At 34.9% G+C, this 14773-nt stretch overlaps 1 protein-coding gene across 1 annotated transcript in view; it reads right to left on the reverse strand.

The window, feature by feature from the left end:
• Positions 1 to 14773, reverse strand: part of BAZ2B (bromodomain adjacent to zinc finger domain 2B) — a 463486-nt gene that overhangs the window by 390392 nt on the left and 58321 nt on the right. Inside the window, exon 2 of the mRNA XM_023730420.1 lies at positions 5544 to 5647. The gene's annotated coding sequence lies outside the window, so the exon portion shown is untranslated. The remainder of the gene's footprint in view (positions 1 to 5543; positions 5648 to 14773) is intronic.

Raw genomic sequence — 14773 nt, forward strand, 5'->3', positions numbered from 1 at the left:
GAAGTTGCCTTGCTGTTTTCTTCACCTGAGGTCACTGCTTGCTTTGTCCTAAGATGGCTGCATCGGGCCCCGGACAGCTGGCTGAGTTCCTCCATTTCATGTTACTCCTCTTTCACGGCTTTCACTCACTTTTTCCTTCCAGTCGGTGTTCAGTTCAGTTCTTAGACCTTCTTTTTGATGTTCAGGACCCCTCGGATTGTTATCTGCTTCTGTTTCAGTTGGTTTTTGGGGTCTTTGGTGCACAGGGACACTACGGTATGTGTGACTAAGCTGCCGTCTTGGTTCTGCTTCCTGTATATCTTCTTTAGAGAAATGTCTATTCAAGATCTTTATCCATTTTTTAATTGCATTGTTTGTCTTTTTGTTGTTGAGTTGTAAGTTTTTTTAAATATATTCTGGATACTAAACACTCATCACATACATAACAATACTTGCTATTACATATCTTTTTTATTGTAGCTATCCTAGTGGGTGTGAAGTGGTATCTTATTGGGGTTTTGATTGCATTTCCCTGATGGCTAATGATGTTGAGCATATTTTCATGTGCTTACTGGCCATTTGTATATCTTCTTTGGAGAAATTCCTATTCAGATTCCTTATTAATTTTTTGACTGGATTATTTGTCTTTTTATTACTGAGTTGTAAGACTTTTTTTATAAATTTGAAATACAAGTCCCTTATTAGATATATGGTTTGCAAATACTTTTTCCCTTCCTGTGGGTTGTCTTTAGCTTTCTTGTTGGTGTTCTTTGAAGTGCATTAGTTTTTAATTTTGATGAAGTCCAATTTATCTATTTTTTCTTTTGTTAGTAACTTCTAAAAAACTGTCAAAACCATTTTTCAAAGTAGTTGTACCATTTTACATGTCCACCAGCAATGTATGAGGCTTCTAGTCACTGCACATCCTCACCAACATTTGGTACTGACATCTTTTTACTTTTATCAACTTTAATGCATATACAAAGGGTATCGTTTTTGTTTTAATTTGATTTCCCTGTTGACTAATTACATTAAGCATAATTTCATCGCTTATTTACCATTCATGTATCTTTTTTGTGGCATGTCTGTAAAATCTTCTGCCCACTTTTCAACTGGGTCATATGTCTTATTAATCAATTATAAGAGTTCTTTTTATATCCTAGAAGTCAGTCCTTGGATACATGTATTACAATTATCCCCCCTTTCCAGACATGCATTACCTTTTCATCCTTTTTTTAACTTTAATTTTGGTGAAAACATACACAGTAGAACATACATCCGTTCATCAATTTCTACATGTTTAATTCAATAACATTGGTCACATTCCTCACTGTCCTACCACTCTTGCTATCTCTACCCATACCGTTTCACCACCATTGACTTAACCCCCAAACTTCTCATCTATGCTTTAGAATTAGTGTTAACAATCCGATCTCATATAGATTATAATTCTTTAAAAGAGTGCAATGCTCATGGTGAACATTCTTTACTAATTTAGCTAAATGGTTGTTCAGCTTAAAGATAACTTCAGGGGATAATTTCGGTCCATGGTTTGAAGACTTTCTCAGAGCAGTAGATTTGGGGGTTCCTTCAGTCTCAATAGGTAGTAAGTCTGATGAATCTTGATCAAAAGGGAAAAAAATGTAGACAAGAATAGCAAATTCTTACGGAATTCAGACTTACTAGGCCTTTTCATTTCCTTGATGGTATTTTCAAAGAGCAAAAGGTTTTAATTCTTATTTTAATACTGTATTTTTTTCCTTTATGGTTTGTGATTATTGAATCCTAAGAAACATTTTCTTACTCCAAGATTACAAAGATTTCTCCTATGTTTTTCTTGTCCAAGTTTTATAGTTTTAGGTTTTACATTTAAGACTATGATTCATTTTGAGTAAATTCTGTTCATGATGTGAGGTAGGATCTTTTTTTTTTTTTCCTTCCATATGGACAGTCAGATGCACCAACACTATTTATTGAAAAGACTATCCTTTCCCTCAGTGAATTATCTTGGCACCCTAGATGAAAATTAGTTGATTATATATGTGTTCATCTATTTTAAGTTTCCATTCTGTTCCATTGATCCTGTGGCCTATCATTTCACCAATAACAACTGGTCTTGATTACAGTAATTTTATTCTATGTCTTAAAATCAGTTAGGTGAAGTTCTCCAATCTTGTTTTTCTTTTTAAAATGTGTTGTGCCTATTTAGACTCATCTAGTCATATTCTACCAAAAAATTCTGTTGGAGTTCTGAATGAGGTCGTGTTGAATCTGTTGATCAATTTGGGTAGAGGTGACATCTGAATAATATTAAGCATATCCATTCTTGAAAATGGTATTTCTCTCTATTAATTTAAGTCATCTATAAATTGTCTCAACAGTGTTTTGAAATTTTCAGCATAGAAGTTTTGGATGTCTTTTGTTATCCTTATTCTAAGGTATTTCTTGGAGCAATTGTAAATGGAGTTTTTTAAATTTAATTTTCCAGTTGTTTGCTGATAGTACATAAAATACAATTGATTTTTATATCCTATAACCTTGTACTCTGCAATAGTTACTTGTTTATTCTAGTAGTTCTTTTGTAGACTCCTTGAAATTTATCATCTGAAAAGAGAGACAGTTTTACTTCTTGCTTCATAATCTTTATGCCTACTGTTATTATTATTGCTTTAATTAAGTGGCTATGGCATTTGGTACAATGTTAAAAGTGGGGAAAGTGGGCATCCTTCCCTTGATTCCAATCTTTGGGGGAAAATATTCAATCATTCACCCACTATGCATGATATTAACCAAAGGATTTTAGTATATGCTCCTTATCAGATTAACACATTCTCTACTATTCCTAATTAGATGAATTTTTATCAAGAATGTGTGTTACCAGAAAAAAAAGGTCCTGCAAGGTCAAGAAGGGAGAGTGTTGATATGTCGAGGGGTTGTTAACCAATGTCATAAAACAATATGTGTACTGACTGTTTAATGAGAAACTCTTTGTTCTGTAAACCTTCATCTAAAGTACAATAAAAAAAAGAATGTGTGTTGAATTTTTGTCAACTGTTTTTTCCCCATCTTTTGAAATGATCACGTTGTTTCTCTTTATTTTGTTAATGTTGAACCAGCCTTGCATTCCTGTTATGATACATCATCCTTCTTCTGTATTGTCTATGTTAATATTTTATTTTGTAAAAGATTTTTCCATTTATGTTCATGAGGGATGCTGGTCTGTAATTGTCTTTTCAGGTTTTGGTATGTCAGATTTTCCTATCAGGGCTATGCTAGCCTCATGTATTACATTGGGCAGTGATCGCTCATCCTTTATTTTCTGAAAAGTTTGTAAAAGTTTGATATTATTATTTTTTAATATTTGACAGAGTTCACTATCAAAACTTTTTTAGTTTTCTTTGGTAGAAGATTTTTGATAATACAATTACTTCTATAGGTTAAAGACTTCTGAGATTTTTCTGTTTCTTGTGATGATTTAATAAGCTGCTCTTTAAAGGAATTCATCCATTTTACTGAGGTTGTTCAATTTGATGACATTAAGTTGTTCATAAAATTCTCTTATTATTATCTTTTTAATGTCTTTAGTATTGTAGTGAAAAACTGTCTTTGATTCCTTACATTGGTGGTTTTTGTCTTTTCTCTTTATTGATCAACCTAGGTAGGGGTCTGTGAATTTGTTTCTCTTTTCAAAGACCCAGATTCTGGTTTTATCAATATTCTCTAGTGTTTGTTTTTTGTGTTGTCACTTTTTGGTCTTATCTTTATTCTTTTCTCCCTGTGCTTTGGGTTTGCTTTTCTTTTTTTCCTTGTTTCTTCAGGGGGACCCTTAGGTCATTGTTTCTAGACCTATCTTATTTTGTAATTAAAGGAATTAAAATTGTTTCCCTCTAAGCACTGCTTTATCTGCATCCTACAAATTTTGATATCCTGTGTTTTTGTCATTAACTTCAAAATATTTTCTAATTTCCTTTTCAGTTTATTCTTTGGACTATAATTCATTTAGGAGTATATTGTTAAATTTCAAAATATTTGGTATTTCCCAGCTATCTTATTGTCATTAATTTTTAATTTAACTATTATGGATAGAGAAAACATTCTGTATAATTTCATTCCTTTTATATTTGTCGATTTGTTTTATTGTCCAGCGTAAGGTCTATCTTTATGAACATAACATGTGCACATGAAAAGACTATGTATTCAGTAGTTATTTGGTATAGTGTCTATAAATATCCATTAGATCACGGCAGTTCACAGTGTTATTCAAATCTTCTATGTCTTTACTGATTTTTTTCTAGTTGTTTCATCAATTAATGAGAAAGGGGTATTAAAATCTCCTAATATGGTTGTAGAAACATCTATTTCTCTCTTTTATTAATTCAATTTTTGCTTCATGTATTTTTAAGCTGTTTGCTAGATGCATACACATTTATATCTTTCTGATGAAATGTTCCTTTATCATTATGAAATATACCTTTTTATTCTTGATAATATCTTCTGTTTTCAAAGCTATTTTACATAATATTAACCTATCCTTTCCATACATTTTATGCTGTTTCCCTGGTATAGGCTTTTCCATTCATTTATTTGAACATATCTGTGTGTCTTTGTATCTAAAACATATAGTTTATCCACTCAGATAATCTTTGCCCTTTAATTGGGGTGTTTAGACTTTTAATATTCAACATAATTATTGTTATCACTGGATTTCATTCAACAACTTTATTATTTGTTTGTTTGTCCCTTGTGCTTGCTACTGTTGTTGTTGCTGCTGCTGTTCCTCCTTTCCTGACTTTTTAAAAAAATAATGTAAATGTGAAAAATAGTCTAAAAGACGAAGAATGCCAAGAAACACCCTGGCCTATCAACAAGGAGGGACCTCCCTTAGAATCCAGTCCCTAATTTGGACTTCTTGCCTCCAGAACTATGAGAAAATAAATTTCTGCTCTTTAAAACCAAAAAAAATTTTTTTTAAGTAATTTTTTTAGTATTCTATCTTAGTATTTCTATTTGCTTTCAGAGCCCTGGTTGCCAAGTGGTTAAGTGCTACAGGTGCTAACCAAAAGGTCAGCAGTTCAAATCTACCAGCCACTCCTTGGAAACTCTATGAGGCAGTTCAACTCTGTACTATAGGGTTGCTATGAGTCAGAATTGACTTGACGGCAATAGGTTTGGTTTTTCTGGGTTTTTTTTAATGGCTTCTGAGCTATACATCTTTATATATTTTTTATTTTTAGAGGTTGCTCTAAGAATCACAATACATATCTGTAATCTTTCATATTAGATGAAAATTTTATGTAAAATATCTTGCAAACATATAGGTACCTTTAACCGCCTCCCCCTCCTCCACATGCATATGAATGCACACTCCATACGTTATGCTATAGTTTTATGATTTTTATAGTAGTTTTATGTATTAGTTTTATAGTATTTCTTATGTATTACATCTGCATACATTGAAAATCCCAAAGGTCAAATGGTAGAATTTTTGTTTCAAACATCCATAGGTTTTTTTTAAAGAACTTAAGAAGATAAAAACAACCTTTTATTTTTATTCTGATATTTACCATTTTTTATGTTCTTCATTTGCTTCTGAAGATCCAAGTCTTCTGCTGATATAAATTTCCTTTCCACTTGAAGAATGTCCATTAACATTTCTTGTAGTACAGGTCTGCTGGAGACAAATTTTTCTTAGTTTTTTTTTTTTTTTAAATTGTCTTAATTTTGCCATCATTCCTGAAGGATACTTTCATGGGACATGAAATTCTGGGTTAACTTATTTATTGTTTCTGCTTTAAAGATGATATATTATACTGTCTCCTGGTATGATTTCTAATGAAAAATCTGCTATGATTTGAATCATCATTCTTTTATATGTGAAGCAAAATTTTTTTCTGGCTGCTTTCAAGATTTTCTTTTTATCTTAGGGTTTCAGATTGTGATGTGTCTAAGTGTGGTTTCTTATAATAGCCCTCATGATTTTAAATTGCACCTCAATATGCTTTACCCCTTGATTTTCTGTCATTCTCAATATATCAGTCCTCTAAGTCTGGCACTCACTTCCTCTCTACTTTCTTCACTCCTAAGCTGTCAATGTTGGAATGGTCAAAACTATTGATTCACAATGTAGTATTTCATAATTCTACTGAGGCATCAGAGATCCATAGCAATACCTTAATTCTCCAAAAGGATCATTCCCAGTGAAAAACAGCATGAAAGAGAGAGACACACATTCAGACAGAAAAGAATTAGTAGCTATACAGGACACAAAGAACTAATTCCTAGCACAACTAACTACCCCAAACCCTTTTGAAGTGAATTCAGTGAAACACCTTTTGAATGAGTTCAGAGATAAAAGTACCAATTTTAGAAAGAAGACTATAGACCAGATACTTATATTTAAGAAGTTATTTCACCAATTAAACAGAAAGGACAATTGTCCAGTCCAGCTAAAGTCATCAAAGGCCTGCACAATCAGTGAACATGAACTCACTCTGTTCGGGTATACTCAGAATATCAGAAAAATTAGTAGATACAAAGAGTTTATAATTCTTAGTAAATAATCCCATATATTCATATCACACCAAGACAAACACTGGAGATACTTATATTAATGGCTGTTTAGACTTTGAGGGCATGTTATATTATTTTTCCCTCTAATGGGTCCTGGATAGCATGGATATCTATTCTCATGGATAGATAGTTTCTAGTCACATCACTAAGTTCCTTTATAAATTAATCCTGACTATATCATATTGTTTAACTACTCTTAGAATGGTTCTTGGGAGCTGTCCAAGTATACAACTATGCTGTCAGAGTTCAGAGTGGCCTGATAATTCTTTACTCCATCTTCATCCCAGGAACCCTTTGTCTTTTTTTTTTTTTTTCTGTCAATCTTATCATCATATCATAAATACCTTACTATGTCATATCCACATAGATACTGTGATCATTAAGGTTATGTGTCAACTTGGCTGGGACAATGATTCTCAGTGGTTTGGCAGTTATGACATAGTTTGGCAGTCATATGATAATGTGACCGCCTCCATGATGGGATCTGCTGTGAGTAGCCAATCAGTTGAAAGGGCGTTTCCTTGGGGGTGTGGCCTGCATCGAATATATAAGCGGACATTCCGGCAAGTCTCGTGGGCTTTTGTTTGCTCTCGATCCTGCAGCTGGCTCTTGTTTGTCTGACCTCCGGTTCTTGGGTCTTGAGCTAGCAGTTTACCTGCTGTCTTGCCTGCCAATCTTGGGATTTGTTAATCTTCGCAGCCTATGAGCAAGAGCCCTGCTGTCTGACCTGCTGATCTTGGGTTCACTAGGCCCTGCAGCTACGTGAGTCAGGAGAAGCTTCTATCCTGACCCACGGACTTGGGACATTCCAGCATCTACAATCATGTGAGCCATTTCCTTGAAATAAATCTCTCTGTATATATATATTTATATGCTTTACTGGTTTTGCTTCTCTAGAGAACCCAGCCTAAACTTTTGTATATGATACAATAGTTCTCTAGTGGCAAAAAAATATTAACAGTAATTTTGCTTAAAAACATAAGACTGTTCATAATCATTCAAAAAAATTAGGATATACAGTACACATTTCAAAAACATTAAAGAGGAAATGGTGCAACAATGGTGAATATACTTAAAAATTATAATACAGTTAAAGAATATACTTAAGGACATGGGGTTTCCATGGGTTGGAATTAACTCAGTGGCAACTGGTTTTGTTTTGTTTTTTAATCATCAAATCCAAACGATCTCAGCTTACATAAATACTCTTCAAGAACTGTCATTATTGTTTACTTTTTCTTCCTATAAATCTCCCTTTCCAAGAGGTAAAGATGAATTTCATGGTTTTCATTAAAATACAATATAAAAAGGAGACAATGCTGCATCCTGTACAGCATCCTGGGTTCTTCAGAAACCTCTTGGAAATACACAGTTGATGGTGATATTACCCAGACTGACTAAAAAGTTTTCAAGGGATGTTGTTGTTGTTAGCTGCTATCGAGTTGGCCCGAGTCATGGTGACCCCATGCATAATGGAACAAATGCTGCCTGGTCCTATGCCATCCCTATGATCGGCTGTGGATCAGACTATTGGGATCCGTAGGGTTTTCACTGGCTGATTTTTGGAACTAGATTGCCAGGCCTTTCTCCGCAGTATGTCTTAGTCTGGAAGTTCCACTGAAACCTGTTGAGCATCATACTAACACACAAGCCTCCACTGACAGATGGGTAGTGGCTACCCATAAGAAGCATTGTCCAGGAATCAAGCATAGGTCTCCCAAATGGAAGGTAAGAATTCGACCACTGAACCACCGAGTAGCATCTATTTTACTCTTTTGGAGAGAGAGGGTTGTTATAGCTTCCTGACATCTCCTATTGCTTGAGACTATGAGGAGAGCTTGCCAGCTAACCTAGTATAAATATACAACATACCCCTCACATATTTCTGAAAGTTTACTAGGAGGCAGGTTAGTTGTATGTAGGTCAGATCCCAGGTTTCCCTGACCATTTGTCCAGAATGAGGCCTAAGACTTCCTTGAATGTTGCCTCAACATACCTGCAACCACATCTATATTTGGGAGTAAGGTCTAAGAACCATAGTTACGAATCTTTTTCCCCACAATCCACTTCTTGAACCTTGGTGAATGATTATTTAACTAACTAGTTATCATGAGTTACATACTTTTGTAGTTTTTGTAATTGGGGATCAAGTGATTGACTCACATAAGTATGACTTTACTAAGCACATTTACTTGCTCCTTTTGAGCATTATCACGAACTTATAGCTTTTTACAGATTCAACTGCTTCCAACTATTGTAATCAGGGTCTTCTTTTTCACGTTCAAATAGTCAAAACTTAGCCAATAAAAGCTCTTTGAAGTTGACATCTTTGTCAGTACTTTCAGAATCTTGGAAAGGATTTTCTTTCTTTCTCACAACAATAATATATTCCAAACCAGTCTTATTTTCTCCTTCTGCAAACATGAAATCAGCTATTCTCCAAAGAATCCTGGCTCATTCTAGTGGACAATATTAGTGTCGACTGCCTAGTAAAATACTGAAACTAAGAAGACCTCAGTTTTCTCTCTAAAATAAGACTTGTAAACATCATAATATTGTAGCCTGTTAACCTTATACAGCATGTGTTTTAAGATACCAAATTAGATGACTTATAAGTTATTCTATTAGTTTTCTCATCCAAAATTTTGCTTGGATTAAAACATGCTACATATGCTTGTTGACCCCCATGAAACTAACCACAACAGATAAACAATATACAAGTTCTCATTTTGTGTGTCCTTAATATCTGTGCTCAATCAGGGAGATGTGTTGCCAGACTTTTTGGTGACTAAGATAAAAGGACCTAAGATATACAAATACTCCTCCACTCCAAAAATGGCAAAAGAAGGTGCTTTTCAGGTCTGGCAGAACTCTCATTTAATGTGGGCAATATCCTTTGTCAATAAGAAAAACATTATATAATTTTACTGTACCTGTTGGAGACTTTTATTCAGTCACTGTCCCATTATGACCTCTATCCAAATGGTTTCCACTAGAATATTCACTCCTAGTTCTTATCCTAGTTTTGTCTAACTTTCTTTCTCAAGCTACTTTGCTGACACCCCTTGTTCTACCTGCCCCTTGGTGCTTCTGTTCCCCCAGGTTTCTATTTTGTTAATTTTTTTCATTTCTCAGTCTATAAGTTATTCTTGACTGATTTCATTTGACACAAGTGTTTCAATTAGGTACATAGCATACAGTGGTGACTCAATAAGCATTTGTTTAATGAGTAAGTAACTGAATGAACAGGAAGAAAACTGGAATGAGGAATCAAATCTGAGTTCTGATACTGGTCTACCTAACTAGTTATTGCTTGTAAGCCAACTCACTTAACTTTTCTGGGCCTCAGTTTTTTTGTCTGCTAAATGAGTGGATTAGATTATATCCAACATCTTTCGAACACCTAACAATATCAAAGTCTAGTTGTAGGAAACAAAAATTTTTCTAGCTATTTCAAATGAAAAGGACTGGTTTCATTTTTAAATTTTAATTATTTATTACATAAATTTCCAAAATTTAAAACAGTAGAAAAACTAGTATAATGAACCTTCACATAGCCTTACACAGTTTAAAATGCTCTGACCATATGGCATATATGGTCCTTCTATATCTCTACCCACTTTCCTCACCCAACAGGATTATTTTGAAGCAAACCACATGTGTTCTATCATTTCATCTGAAATTACTTCAGTATGTATCTTTAACAGATAAAACTTTTCTTAAATAACCACTGTACCATTGTCACACCTAAAATAATCAACAATCACTTTCAATAACATTAAATATCCAATCATTATTCAAATTTCCCCAATTATCTCATAACATTCTTTATAACTGGTATTTTGGAATTAGAAAACAAAAAAAGTCCACATATGGCATTTGGTTGATATGCTTTCTTTCATTTGAGAAAGGATAGCTTTATTTAATAAGCTTCTATATTAAACGATAATAAACTGAAGAAAAGCACACAAACTATAAATGTAGAGTTTGATGAAATATTTCAAAGTGAATAAGTGTTTGAGACATAGAACATTACTTCAGAAGCCTATCGCATACACCCTCCCAGTTAGTACCTCCTGGAGCCCTGGTGGCGTAGTGGTTAAGAACTTGGCTGCTAACCAAAAGGTTGGCAGTTCAAATTCACCAGCTACTCCCTGGAAACCCTATAGTGCAGTAATCTGAAATTACTTCAGTATGTATCTACTCTGCCCTATAGGGTCGCTATGAGTCGGAATTGACTCAACGGCAAGAGGTTTGATTTTGGGTATCACTCATGGGTGGCAAGAACGATAATGTGCTTAACTATTAACCAAAAGGTTGGCAGTTCAAACCTACCCAGAGGGTCCTCAGAAGAAAGGCCTGGTGATCCACTCCTGAAAGGTCACAGACTTAAAAACCCACAGAGTACAGTTCTACTCTGCAACACATGGGGTCGCCATGATTCAGAATCAATTTGACAGCAACCAGTTACTGGTTAATCATCATTCACAAAAAATAATAAACCAAAAACCAAACTCACTGCCGTTAAGGGTAGAACTGCCCTATGGGGCTTCCAAGGCTGTAAATCTTTATGGAAGCAGACTGCCACATCTTTCTCCAGTGGAGCAGCTAGTGGATTTCAACCCGACCTTCTGGTTAGCAGTTGAACGCTGTAACTACCGCGCCATCAGAGCTCCTTACAAAAAATACTGTATCATGAATTCCTACACCATAGATTACTTTTGACAGTTTTTAAATTTTATATAAATGGAATTACACCTACTCCTCACTTATCAACTATCTCGTTATCTGACATTTCAGTTTTACGACAATAGTAAAAAATCTACTATCCAACTATTTTGCACATTAACTATGTGGTGGGCATGGCAGCAATGGCTGCAGTGTCCCCTCCCTTGAGGAGGATCTCTGGGTGGCCTCTGGGAAGCTGGACTGTGCTGCCCGAGGCCCTCCACTCCCTCCTGCCGGCCAGGGCACAGCATCCAGCTGATGCTCAGGGCAGGCATCCTCCATGGCCATGGCCTCAGGTAGATGCGCAGGCAGCACCAAGCCAGCAGGTGCCTGTTCTGGGTTCCCAACGTTATGCAGCCTGAGGATCTACAGTACAAAATTGCTGTGGGGTGGAAAGGGAGGGAAAAAAGAGGCATCGGAGAGAGTGTTTGGAAGAAATGTGTGAAAGTTTAATGACATCCCAGAGTTAGCCAAACTGGGCCTGAAGCCTCCCTTGCTTGGTGGAGCTGGGGTCCACAGCCAGGCTCCCAGCACCTTCACAGGAATCCCCAAACCTGGATGGCTCCCCAGGCCCGAGGGTAGAGTAGGCTCCAGGATCTTGAACACTTCACTTGCAGAGTAGCGCCCTGGAGGCAGCTCTGAGAAGGAGGCTCTGATACAGCACAGGAGGAAGGTGAGGTAGTTAAGCTGTGGGTCCTCCAGTCACACAGCCAGCTTTAGCCAGCTTTGTCTCCTCCAAGCCTCCTTCTCTATAGAGGAATAATCCATAATTGGACTCATCACAGTGATAAGCATATCAGTAAATCATAGCTGTTACTACTTCTACGATCATATTTTCTAAATTAAAAAAAAAATGGACAAATGGATGGTCTGAAAATAGAAAAAAAAACCTCTATTTTCACGTAACACTGATTTTTGCATAATGACCTGCTCTTTGGAACCTAACCAAGTCTATAAGTTAGGAATGGATGTATACAGTAGATCTTGACCACACCTAATAATAATGTGTATATCATTATGAAATATTACACTTTATTTATAGAATGCTTTTTACTTTAAAGACTACTTTGACACTAATATAGCTATATAACAGCTTTCTCTTTGTATTTGCATGTATCTTTCCATCCTTTTTCTTTCAACTTTTTGTATTTGCATTTAAAGTATTTTTTATAAGTAGCATATAGTGAGTTTATATATTTTATCCATCTTTTCAATGGAGCTGTCTTTCCTTTTACATTTAATGTAATTAGTAATATATTAAATAATTTTATTCTATGTTCGTTTATCCTTTTGTTCATGTCTTCTAAAAATTTTTTATAAATTAAGCATTTTTACTTTTCCATTTCCCTTTCATTAATGTTGTTGTTCTTAGGTGCTGTTGAGTTGGTTCCAACTCATACTGACCCTAGGTACAACAGAAGGAAACACTGCCCAGTCCTGCATCATCCTCAAAATTGTTGTTATGCTTGAATCCATTGCTGCAACCACTTTGTCAATCCATCTCATTGAGGATTTTCCTCTCTTTTGCTACCCCTCGTCTTTACCAAGCACTGTGTTCTTCTCCAGGGACTGGGCCCTCCTGATAACATGTCCAAAGTATGAGAGACGAAGTCTTGCGATCCTCGTGTCTAAGGAACATTCTAGCTGTACTTCTTCCAAGACAGATTTGTTTGTTCTTCTGGCAGTCCATGGTATATTCAATATTCTTCACCAACACCATAATTCAAAGATATCGATTCTTCTTTGGTCTTCCTTATTCATTGTCCAGTTTTCACATGCATATGAGGCAACTGAAAATATCACGGCTTGGGACAGGTGCACCTTAGTCATCAAACTGCCTTCATTAATAGCTTATTAGTTATATACTTTTTGTTTTTATTTTAGTGATTATGTTAAAGTTAAAACATGCAAGTATTACAACATGCATCTTTGACTCATTGAAGTCTAATATAAATAATTTTTACTACTTCCTGACAATGTCAAGACTTTCACACAATTTAGCTTCATTTACCCCCATCTTCATTGTGTACAGCCCTTAGTGTGTATTTTAAGTCTTTATATATTTTAAATCTGACAAGACACAGTTTTTATTATAACCAAGTTTATTTATATTTACTCTTTCCAATGTTCTTCTTTCATCTCTGAGTTTTAATCTGGAAAAATTTCATTCCACTTGAAGAAAAGTCTTTAGTAATTCCTTCATTTTGAGCCTGGTGATGAATTCCCTTCTTCTAAAAATGCCTTTATTTCACCTTTACTTTTGAAGGCTATTTGGCCAGGCATAAAATTCTAGGATGGCAGGTTTTCTAAAATTTTTTCTCAGCAGTTTGAATATATCATTTCATTATCTCCTGATTTACATTATTTATGTAAAAAAGAAAGGTATCAGTTTTATTGTTGCTCCTTTGATGAACATACATTGTTTTCTTGGCCACTTTAAAATTTGTCTTTGTTTTTTAGCAGTTTTACTACAATATATCAAAGTGAGCCTTTCTTTGTTAATGTCCTGCTTGCGATTTCTAGCTTCCTAAATCATTAGGTTTATACCTTTCATCAGTATTGGAGAATTCCTGCCATAATCTTTTCAAATACTGCTTCTATTCCATTCTATCTCTCTTTTCCTTTGGGAATTCTGATTACTCAGTGTTATACTTTTGCACTGTGTCCCATATGACTCTTAGGTTTTTTTTTTTTCTGTATTTTCCATTCTCATTTCTGTTTGTATTTTAGTATGGATCTTAACTTCTGAACCATCCCGAGATAAAACATAGCAAACATAGAATGATATACGGTATTCTGAATTTCATTTTTTTTTTAACAATCTATCCTAGAAATCTCTCCTGCACTATACAGTGATATTCTTCAATCTTTTTAAATTATAGCTTCAAGTTGTACCAAGATTTAGTCAACCATTCCCCTCTTGATATTGGAATTGTTTCTAGCCTTTTGCTACTAAAAACAGAACTATGATTAACAGCCTTATACATATATCTTTTTGTGTATTTGTCATCTAAAATTTGAAATGTACTCTTAGGAATGGAATTGTTGCTTCTAGGGACAACTGTATATGAAAGTTGGAAAGATAAAGCCAAATACCTGTCCATAGGAAGATATCAAGTTTTGTTCCCATAAGCAGGGTATTAGAGTTTCCCCATAGCCCCACCAACAATTGTAAAACTCCTGGATTTTGCCAAATAATAAGTAAATAATTACATATCTGTTTACCTTTGTCACCTTTTAAAAAATGTTGTTGTGGTAAAATGTAATGAAAAGTTTGTCATCATAGCCATTTTTTTTTAATTGTACTTCAGGTGAAGGCTTACAGAACAAATAGTTTCTCATGAGACAGTAGTACACAAATTGTTTTATGACATTGGTTAACAACCCACAACATGTCAACCCTCTTAACTTCTCAAACTTTTTTTTTTTTGGTGAAAATACACATAGCCAAAGATACACCATTTCAAAAACTTCTACATGCACAGTTTAGTGACAT

This window comes from Trichechus manatus, unplaced genomic scaffold (assembly GCF_000243295.1).
Source record: "Trichechus manatus latirostris isolate Lorelei unplaced genomic scaffold, TriManLat1.0 scaffold00036, whole genome shotgun sequence".
In the NCBI taxonomy this organism is placed as follows: Eukaryota; Metazoa; Chordata; class Mammalia; order Sirenia; family Trichechidae; genus Trichechus; species Trichechus manatus.